We start from the raw sequence: 9,397 nt of genomic DNA on the forward strand, positions 1-9,397 counted from the left end.
TATGTAAGCATTCTTTACAACAAGCTTGTAAGTAACACTTGTGGCATAATGTTCCAAATGGGGGAGAGTAAGAAGAGAAGTTGCAAAAGAAGGGTGAGGCGGACCATTGTGGGAGTTTGACACTCATAGGATTGTAAGCCAGCTGCCATAGGTTGTGTCAAGCTCCAGATCACAGGATGATCACAGGCATGTGGATGGGTGATTTGGACCAAGAAGAAGGTGACAGAACACCAACTTTGATGGGCCAGAAACAAGTCTAAGGTCCAAGCTCCTAACCTGAGCTCTGGCCTCAGCCCTCACTCTTGCTTCACTCACATAACCCCATGTGACTTCCTGGTGACAGGGAATATTCTGATTGGCTGCATCTCTTTGACCTCACAGGGCTGTGTGGCCATGCAAGCTGTCCAATCAGCAGCTGCCTGGTCATAACAGCCCAGAATCTGGCAGCCTCAACATTCTAGGAAAACCATGGTGACACACAGGCTCCTCAGCCTACTGGAGAAAGCAGGTGAGTGGCTCAAGCTCTGCTTTCTGTGGTCTTTCTCCCCACAGGCCTTACCAGGGTGGATGTTCAGGCTCCGTGGAAGCCAGCAGATGGTGAGTGTATGGGGTTGGGTGTCTATTGAGTGGGTGTGTGCAAATCTGCTGAAAATGTAGTGAAGCCTAGGGCTTTTTCAACAGTTACTATGAAAGCATTTTGCTTTTCCATCAATGACAATATTTGTTTATCTCTAAGGAGCCAAGTTGATCCTAGTTCTCCATTAGAGGTGATGTTTTGAAAAACACATGTCATGGAGAAAAGCCAAGTCAAGCTGATTTCCATATGCAGAGCATCTCACATATCCTATCATTTCTCTCACTTTTCCCTAACAGAATGTAGTTTGATGAAATTGAGTCACCATATTGTAAAAGAGGACACTTCAGTTTGATGGTTAGTTTTATTGATGTGTTTGGGTGCAGAGTTAGGGTCAGTGTTATCATCATATCTAGGAATATTGTTGTGGTTAGGCCAAAATCTAGATTTGGTTTAGGGCTAACTTTAGTGTCAGGGTCAAATTCAGGCTTATGATTTAGATTAGCAATGGCTTTAGAATTAGGAAATCATTAGATGTAGCCATGCTAGGGCTAATGTTAAGATTAGGGTTAGTAGTAAGTTTACTGTTAGGATTGAGAGTTGAGTTATGGGTAGCCCTATGATTAGGGTTAGGATTACACTTACAAATAGGATTAGGAACAGTCCAAGGTTAGTGTTGTTTTATGAAGTAGCATTGGAATTAGGATTAATGTTAGGGATAGATTAATGTTTGGATTAACGCCAGATGTAGAGTTTATGTTATAGTTCTGGTTCAGATTCAGTTTTCTGTTACTGCTAGATTGAGGGTATTTCCACTGTGTGGCATTAAAATAGAGTTAGGGTTACAATTAATGTTAGGATTAAAACTGTGGCTACATTTAGGATTAAGATGTTTTGTGCTGATTTTAGTATTATTGTTAAGTTATAGTCAGTGCTAGAACTATTATGCTTAGAGACTGAGTAATGTTAGGGTGAGGGCTAATTTTTCTAGGATTAAAGTTAGGTCAAAATCCAGTGTCATGCTTATGATTAAGGTTTTTGCTAACATTGGATTTAGGTTTAGTGCTACAATTAGGGTATGAGTAGAGTTATCATTAGGGTTAGGTTTAGAAATACAGCTGGGGTAGGTTTATTACTATGGCTAGGCTTCAAATTAGGGTTTGAGTTAGAGCTAGGTTTAGGTTTAGGGTTAGGTTACTGACTAGGTTTTGAGTTGTGTCATAGTTTAAAAGCTAGGTTTAGTATTAGGACTGGGGCTAGATTTGGATTAAGATTAGAGTTATCTCAGGGTTAGTTTTTATGATTAAGGTTAGGTTTATTCTGAGTAGGATTAGAGTAAGGGCTATGGTTAGTATTAGAATTAAGGCTAGTTCAGGTTGAGTTTAGGATTAGAGCCTAGCTTAGAGTTAGGATTATGCTTCCAGTTTGGCTATAAAAAGTCAAAAGATTGAGTTAGTGTCATAGTCAGGGCTAGGAATAGGCTAAGATGAAGTTTAAGGCTGAGGTCAGATTTAGAACTAGAGTTGGCTCTTGAGTTTATACTTTCTATAGTTACAAACATAATCCTAACTCTCATCTGGCCCTCATGTGAACACTAACCAAATCCATACAGTAACACTAACCTGATTTCTAATTCTAAATCCAGCCCTGATTCTAAATCTAGTCCTACCCCTTATCCTAACCTTAATCCTATAATACACTCTAGGCCTATTTTAGTTCTCATACCATCACTATCCCAAACTTTAATTGAAACCCTAATCCTCATAATAATCATGCCATAACTCAAACCCTAACCCTACCCTAAACCTAAACATAGTCCTAACTCTTACCATAGCTCTAAGCCTAATCCTAAATGAACCTTAGAACATAGCCTTCATCCTGTCCTAACCCTGACACTTGCCCTATCATTTGCCTTAGCTCTTACCCTAACTGTCACACTGACTAATACCAACTGTGGTCCTAGCCCTAACTCTAATCCTAGCTCTAAATCCTTGCACTAACCTTTGCCTTAGTCCTTATGCTAATCTGTCTCTAACTATAAACATTGAGCTATCCCTAACATTAATCATAACATGATTAATCATAACAACAATCATAGCCATAGTCCTAACTCTAATTCTAGGCTTCATCCTAACACAAACCTGAGACAACCCTAACCCAACCCTAATACCAAATCACAGCCCTAACACTAACCTTAACCATAAATCTAATATCAATGATCACTCTAGTTTTAACTCTAATTCTAACTTTAATCTCAGCCTTAGCACTTGCCTTAACCCCAGCCCTAATGCTAACACTAATGTTAATTCTAGTGCCAACTGTAGCACTGGCCAAAAGTTTAATACTAACACATACATAACACTGCAATTTACCCTAACCCTAACTGCAATCCTAACTCTAATGTCAGTAAAATTTCTAGCCTTAATTTTATGCTAATTCCAACTTGCTGTAAAACTAGCCCTAATTCTAATCTTAACCCTAATGTTAATACCTATCAGATTTACACTTTGTCTTAACCCTATCACAAATAATAGACCTATTCCTTGTCCATCACCCTAATCCTAGCCAAATCCTAATCCCATTTTTTTAAAAAATGTAACTGAAATATGAGCATTAAAGCTAAACATAATACCAACCACAGCCATCACCCCAACTCTAACCCCAGACCTAAACACAACACTAAAGTTTCCATTAATCCTGAACCTAGTCCTAAACCTAAAACAAACCCTACCCCTAAGGCCAACCCTGTCTATAACTCTAAACCAAGCTCTCTACTTTACCTAACAAACCCCTAGACCTAATAATGACCCTATTCTACTACTAAGAGCATCCCTAGCTCAAACACAAATCAAACTCCCAAAGCTAACCATAACTCATGCAATAATCATAGTCATAGATGTGTGTGTGTGTGTGTGTGTGTGTGTGTGTGTGTCCCTTCAAACACAGGTTGCTAAATCATTCTTCCCCATCCCTGGCCCTGGCCCCAGCCACCCGTTTTGTCTGGGTTCCTTTCCTAGTCAGGGACGCAGCACACCTGAGCATCTTGGTGGTGTAGTGTTGGGCTGATTAGCGTGTAGACCAGGCAGGAAGGAGCTGCAGGCAGTATTGTACTGCCCCAGGTGTGGCCAGCAGAGGCAGGTCATCACTCAACGCTGAGCCCAGCTTCCTTTGGTGGACCAAGTGTTCCTTTCTCTCTAAAGAAATGGGGAAAATAAATGCGTGAGTCAATGAGGCAGTCAAAATATTAAATTTAAACAGTTTTTACAAAGATTCCCCAAAAACACAGAAAGAAAGCAAAAAGAAGGAGGAAGAAAGAAAAAAGAAAGTAAAAATTAAAAGGAAAAAAAAGCTTCCCAATGAAACTGTTGGTCAAATGTAGACAATGGGATGCTGGACTGTGTGACGTTGTACCAGCAATGTTGAATTACACTTAAAGAAGAGTACCAGCAATGTTGAATTACACTTAAAGAAGAGACTGTTGAAATTATTGTACCAGTGTATTAAATGGGGGAAAATCTGTCGGGATTGAGAGTTTGGAGGGAAATCCCAGGCTATACTAAATTGGAACACATAACTCAAAAATTCAAAAAAAAAAAAAAAAGTGGAGGACACATAGAAAGGAGGCAGAAGAAGAGATAGGGGGAGGAAGTTTTAGCAAGACTCCCCAAGGACACAGAAAAAAAGCAAGAAAGTCAGTTAAAACCGAACATCTAAACAATAGGGAAAAAAAGGTGGAGAGATGGAAAGCAGGAGGCAGAGAGGGGGAAGTGAATTTTTAGGAAGACTGAGAGGACACAGAAAGCAAACATGTCAACAATGACACCAAGTGGCAACAGCGTGTACAAATGCCATGGGGCAGCTGGTCCACCACTGCAGATGACCACAAGAATGGATCAGCTAAGTGCCACTGAGCAGCTAGTTGACCACCTTACTGGGAAGAGAGAGAGGGAAAGAATCGTTGGGACCTTCAACCCACAAGTGTGCCCACCTGGGTAAAGGAACGCATGCAGTGCCAGCGCCCCTGCCTCCTCTGAGAGCGCTCCTCCGTCATCCCAGAGGGAGAAGGGCCAGCTGGTGCCCCTCCAACCCGGTGGAGAGGACTGTGGGTGTGTGAGAAGCCCGAACTCCCACCCGGGGAAAATGCCTCCTTGCCCCTCACCCCCACCCCACACTGGCCCTCCCACCGGAGGCCACACACAGGTGCACCACCGTCACCACCTCTCCCCCCCCCGCGCAGGCATGCAAGGGGCAAACACAAGGGCTTGTGGCCCTGGAGTTTCGCCTGGAGGTGCACAGCTAGCGAGGTGCAAAAAACGAACCAACCAAGGCTCAACCGCCATGCACAGCCAGCAGCACCACAAGCCAGTCCATGGGACGCGGGCCCACAGGCACCTAGACAAACCTTTGTGTCCAGAGCTGATTCAACAGATCTCATGGAGGGAGTTACTCTGCTATTTACAAAATCCTGGCCCAGAAGCAGATCACCCATGGATGGTTTAGCAGCAGATTCCCCACAAACTTGCCTTCTGTGCTGGGCTAGAGGGCTCCCTTTCCAGCCACGCCCTGTTTCCCAGAAGGAAGGGCTCTCCAAACTGGACCGGTCCCAAGGTGTGGCAGGCAGACAATACTGCAGCACCTAAGGAGCCTCCGTTGGCCTCAGATAGCTGTCCCCGCCTCCTCTGGATGTGCCCCTGCTGGGTGTCGGGATCAGTGCACAGTGCGGAAAGCCTTTCATCCTGGGTCTCAAGCAGAGGAGGGAGTGGCAAGCCACACCGGGAAAACAGGGCAAGAGATTCCACTCCCAATAACCCACCACGTGTGTGGCACAAACGACCTCCCCAAGTGCAGAGGGGGAAGGAAGCAAGGAGGGGGCAGAGACTAGGAATACATGGCAGGAACAGTGACGCAGGCACCAGACTGTGGCCGGAGGGCATGCGCTGCTACCAGCCTCAAGGCTTGCTTCCCAACCAACCCCAAGAGTACCCCCTCCTTCCTCCTCAGCATGCCTGGTGAGCCCACCTCTCCTGGCACTGATGCCTCTTTTCTCCTAGGTATAGCCAACAATGCCTCTCCTGGACAAACTGTAGCACTGTGAAGCCAGGAAAGACAGGAGAGTGGAGCCCACCTCTGGTCTGCACTTAAGGGGAAAGCCCCTCAAGAGGGGTCCTGTGAGCACACAACCCAGCAGTGTGACCCGGGGGCGGGAAGGACAGAGACAAACCCCCACTCTGAGGGCAACTGATCCTCAAACCATGCCCAGACAGGCAGCCAGGCATAGCCCCATGAGGAACCCAGGGCTGCAAGTGCATTCAAAGTCAAGTGATTCTCTGCTGAGTTTCTGCATGTTGTTGCAAGGCATGGCACCTGTCTCAACACAGAGACCAGAAGGGGTGCCCCAGGCTGGCCAACAGACTTGGAAAGACACAAGACAATGGCATGGTCCATGGGGTTGGACACTCAGATGGACCCCACAGGCACTGGGAGGCTTCCATCCCCACAACCCCACCCAACCACAACCACCCTTCTAAGCACTGTACAGGGGCGTGATGCCTCAGCTTTTTCCCCCATGGGTTGGTCCGAGTCACCACTACGAGACCAACACCAGGAGAGGGGAGGATGAATGGATGGATGAATGGGGTAGAGGGAGGCAGGCAAGGTGGAGGGAGGAAGGATAGCATAGGTCAAGGGAGCAGAGCCAGAAGGGGCAGGATGGCCAGCCAGTCTGACCCTCCAGTCTTGACCCCCTATGGGCCAACAACTCCAACCCCAATGTGAATGAGCATAAAACTCAGGGGTCTTTAGACCTCCTCACACTGGGACGCACTAGGTACCTGGAGCGAGAAAGCCAGAGAGGACAGGATGCGTGGCCAAGGACAGAATAGGGAGGAGTGTGGCTGCCACAGCCCTGCACAGCAAGGGTGGAGTGGCAAGGCAAGGCAGGGCAGGTATTGAGATGGGGCTGGCCACACAGGGGGGCTGAGACTGCCAGAACCTCTACGGCTCAGGCACCATGCCCCTGGACCACCATAGGGCCTAGGGGTTCAAGACAGACACACCAGAGTCAAGAGAGGCACAGCACACAGCCCAGAGACCACCACCCCCAACACATCAGCAAGCCAGGCCCACCAGTCACAGCCCTGTACAGCACGGCACCACAAGCATGGCCCATTGCTGCCCACTCCCCTTGATGCAAGACACACACAGCCCCCCCACCTTCCTATCCTCGGTAAGGTAAAAATGAGACACTGGATGGGCAGGGAGGAGAGAGAAGAGCACACGTGGCTGAGGTCGGGGAAGGGAAAAGGGGAGCAAGGAACGCACAAAGACTGGCCGGCCAGCCGCTGAGCTGGTCCCCCTAACCCTAACCACAAGGCATGGTGGGGAAATCTCCCCCAGAAACACAGCACCACTGAAGAAACACCATGAAGCGGAGGATCCACGCCACTCCGAGGTGGGGACAGAGCAACCGCCATCACTGACGCAGCACAGTGTACCACCCTGATGTCCCCAGCATGATCCCCAGGCCCACTGGAACCGAAAGACAGCTCACCTAGAGAGACAGCTCCTTTCTCCCGGCACCAAACCCACAGGACAATCCTCCCCATCTGGTCCGGCCCACAACAGGAAAGCACATCGTGTGGAGGAAAAGGGGGCGACAAAAGGGGGCGACATGATCCCCAGGCCTACAACACCCCCACACACAACGGGCACAGAGCGATGCCAAGCTGTCTATACATTCTCATGATAGAAACAGGCCAGAGCCTCAGGAAAAGCCCAACCTTGGGCACCACACGTTGTCTGGAAAGACCACTGTCACTGCTACAGGGAAGGAGGAGGGAAAGAGGGAGAGCAGCAGATACCAACCGCCCTTGCCAGCCCCACGGCCTCGCCAACCTCAACCCTCACGCACACCACTTTAAAAAAAATCAACCCACGGCACCACCACCGCTGCCTGACAGGGCAAGGCGTGTGACTCAGAAGGGGCCAGAGTGTCCTCCCAACAGATGCAACAAGACCAAGGTAGAACAATGGGATGGCAGAGACCTGGGACCAGGAGGTGGAGAGGCATGGGAAAAGAGGGCCTCCTCAACACAGACTGCCGACCTGAATGGCGGCCAGGTGACACACCAGTCCCCACACCAGGTGGGATCTCACTGCCAGCACCCTCAGAGCGTAAGGGCAGTCCCGCATGGGGGAGGGGGAGACACCAGACACAACCACACAGTTGGGACACTGCAATTCAGCCACCCCTCTCATGCACACACCCCTCCAACGAAGGGGAAAACTCCAGCTCCACACAGCACAGGCCACCTGTCACAGCCAACCGAACCCAAACCCTGACAAATGCTCCCAACATGAGGCCACAGCTTGAGGTGAGGGGGTACCTGTGGGGGTGACAGCATTGGGCCATGAGGGAGAGGCACCAGAGCATGAAGCAGAACCACAAGAGAATGCATCTCGGGCCAATGAATGCATGGTCCACCCAGAAAAAGGACATGGGATGCCACCATCACACACACGAGGGTGGTCCCATGACACCTGGGACACTGGAACTCACCTCCAGCACCCCACACACTACCTGACATGCACCTGAGGCTCCTCCACTGGGACACCACCAAGGCCCACAAACTAGTCATCTCCTGACCTCCATTCACCAACATCCATTTCCCCACTCCAGAGGGTCACAACCTTGTGAGAACAGTCCCATGACCAATACGGCCAAGTGGAGACCCAACAGGCCCAAACCTGAGGTCCTACCACCACCCTTCACCACCAGTCATGCCTGGCCAATGGCCATAGCAGCCCAGGGCATGAAGCAGGCAGAGAACCACCCTGCACCAGGGCCACAGGAGCAGCATGGAACAAGCCCCACACACCCCAAATCCCCAGGCAGCACACAGAAGGCATCACACCAGAGACACATTCACATGGGCTCATGCAAGTGACCACAGGGCCCCTTTCCATCAGGTCTGTAGACACCGGGACACTCAGTCCAGTGGGACCCTCCCCAACACAGAGGGGGAGGCACAGGCTGTGGCAAGGAAGAGGCACAAGAGACAGCATCCAGCCCCCACTACCAAGGAGCCAGAAGAGCCCAGACATAACCCCATGCAGCCCACCAGAGGTGCAGGCAGAGGACACAAGCAAACATTACCACCTGATGCACAACCCAAGCCATCCACATTGTCAGCAGTGTGGCTACCGACACACACAGGAGGAAGGAGAAACAGCAGAAGGTGGGCGATATGGCACATCCCTCAGATCACTAAAGAAGACTTTTCTCAATGAAGGTGGGCCACCCCACCAACCTCACCATGCACTTCTCACCAGGCCGACAGAGGAACACCCAGGCTAGAGGTCAAGTCTGAAGATGGGTGGAGGGGTCTGCAGCAGAAGTAAGGAAGCCACCCTGCCCCCACGGACACACAGGGACACAAAGCCAGGCAAAGCACAGGCATCAGCAGCCTCCCTTCCCCAAAAGGCGAGGTGCTACACCCATACCTCCTCCTCCTTACCACCTCGACTTTACAGAGACTCCACTGAGCAGGCAGCACACACCAGCAGGCTGCGGTGGCACACCAGGGAAAGGACACTGGGGGAGCAAAAGAGCAACACCACCATTGGGTTTCAGGCACCCGAAAAGACAAAGAGGATTGCTGCAGGAGAACCACACAGAGTCCAACAGACCCAGACTCTGGCAGACAAGTGCCCCACACCACCATGGGAGGGGCTGGCCCACGCACCTCCAATGCAGCAGAAGGCAGAGAAAGCAGAGATCATGATGGATTCCACACCCCTGGCCTTTCCCACCACACCGAGGCA

The 9,397-nt window shown here is 49.6% G+C and overlaps 1 long non-coding RNA gene across 1 annotated transcript; it reads right to left on the bottom strand.

Moving 5' to 3' along the window:
• Positions 1-3,681: 3,681 nt before the first annotated feature.
• Positions 3,682-9,397, bottom strand: LOC121149104. Its single transcript, XR_005882617.1, has 3 exons — positions 9,386-9,397; positions 9,094-9,098; positions 3,682-3,766 (listed from the first exon to the last, which is right to left on the bottom strand). It is a non-coding gene; the product is annotated as an uncharacterized LOC121149104 (long non-coding RNA).

Source organism: Ochotona curzoniae, unplaced genomic scaffold (assembly GCF_017591425.1).
Source record: "Ochotona curzoniae isolate NIBS_2020 unplaced genomic scaffold, NIBS_Ocur_1.0 contig_1888, whole genome shotgun sequence".
In the NCBI taxonomy this organism is placed as follows: domain Eukaryota; kingdom Metazoa; phylum Chordata; class Mammalia; order Lagomorpha; family Ochotonidae; genus Ochotona; species Ochotona curzoniae.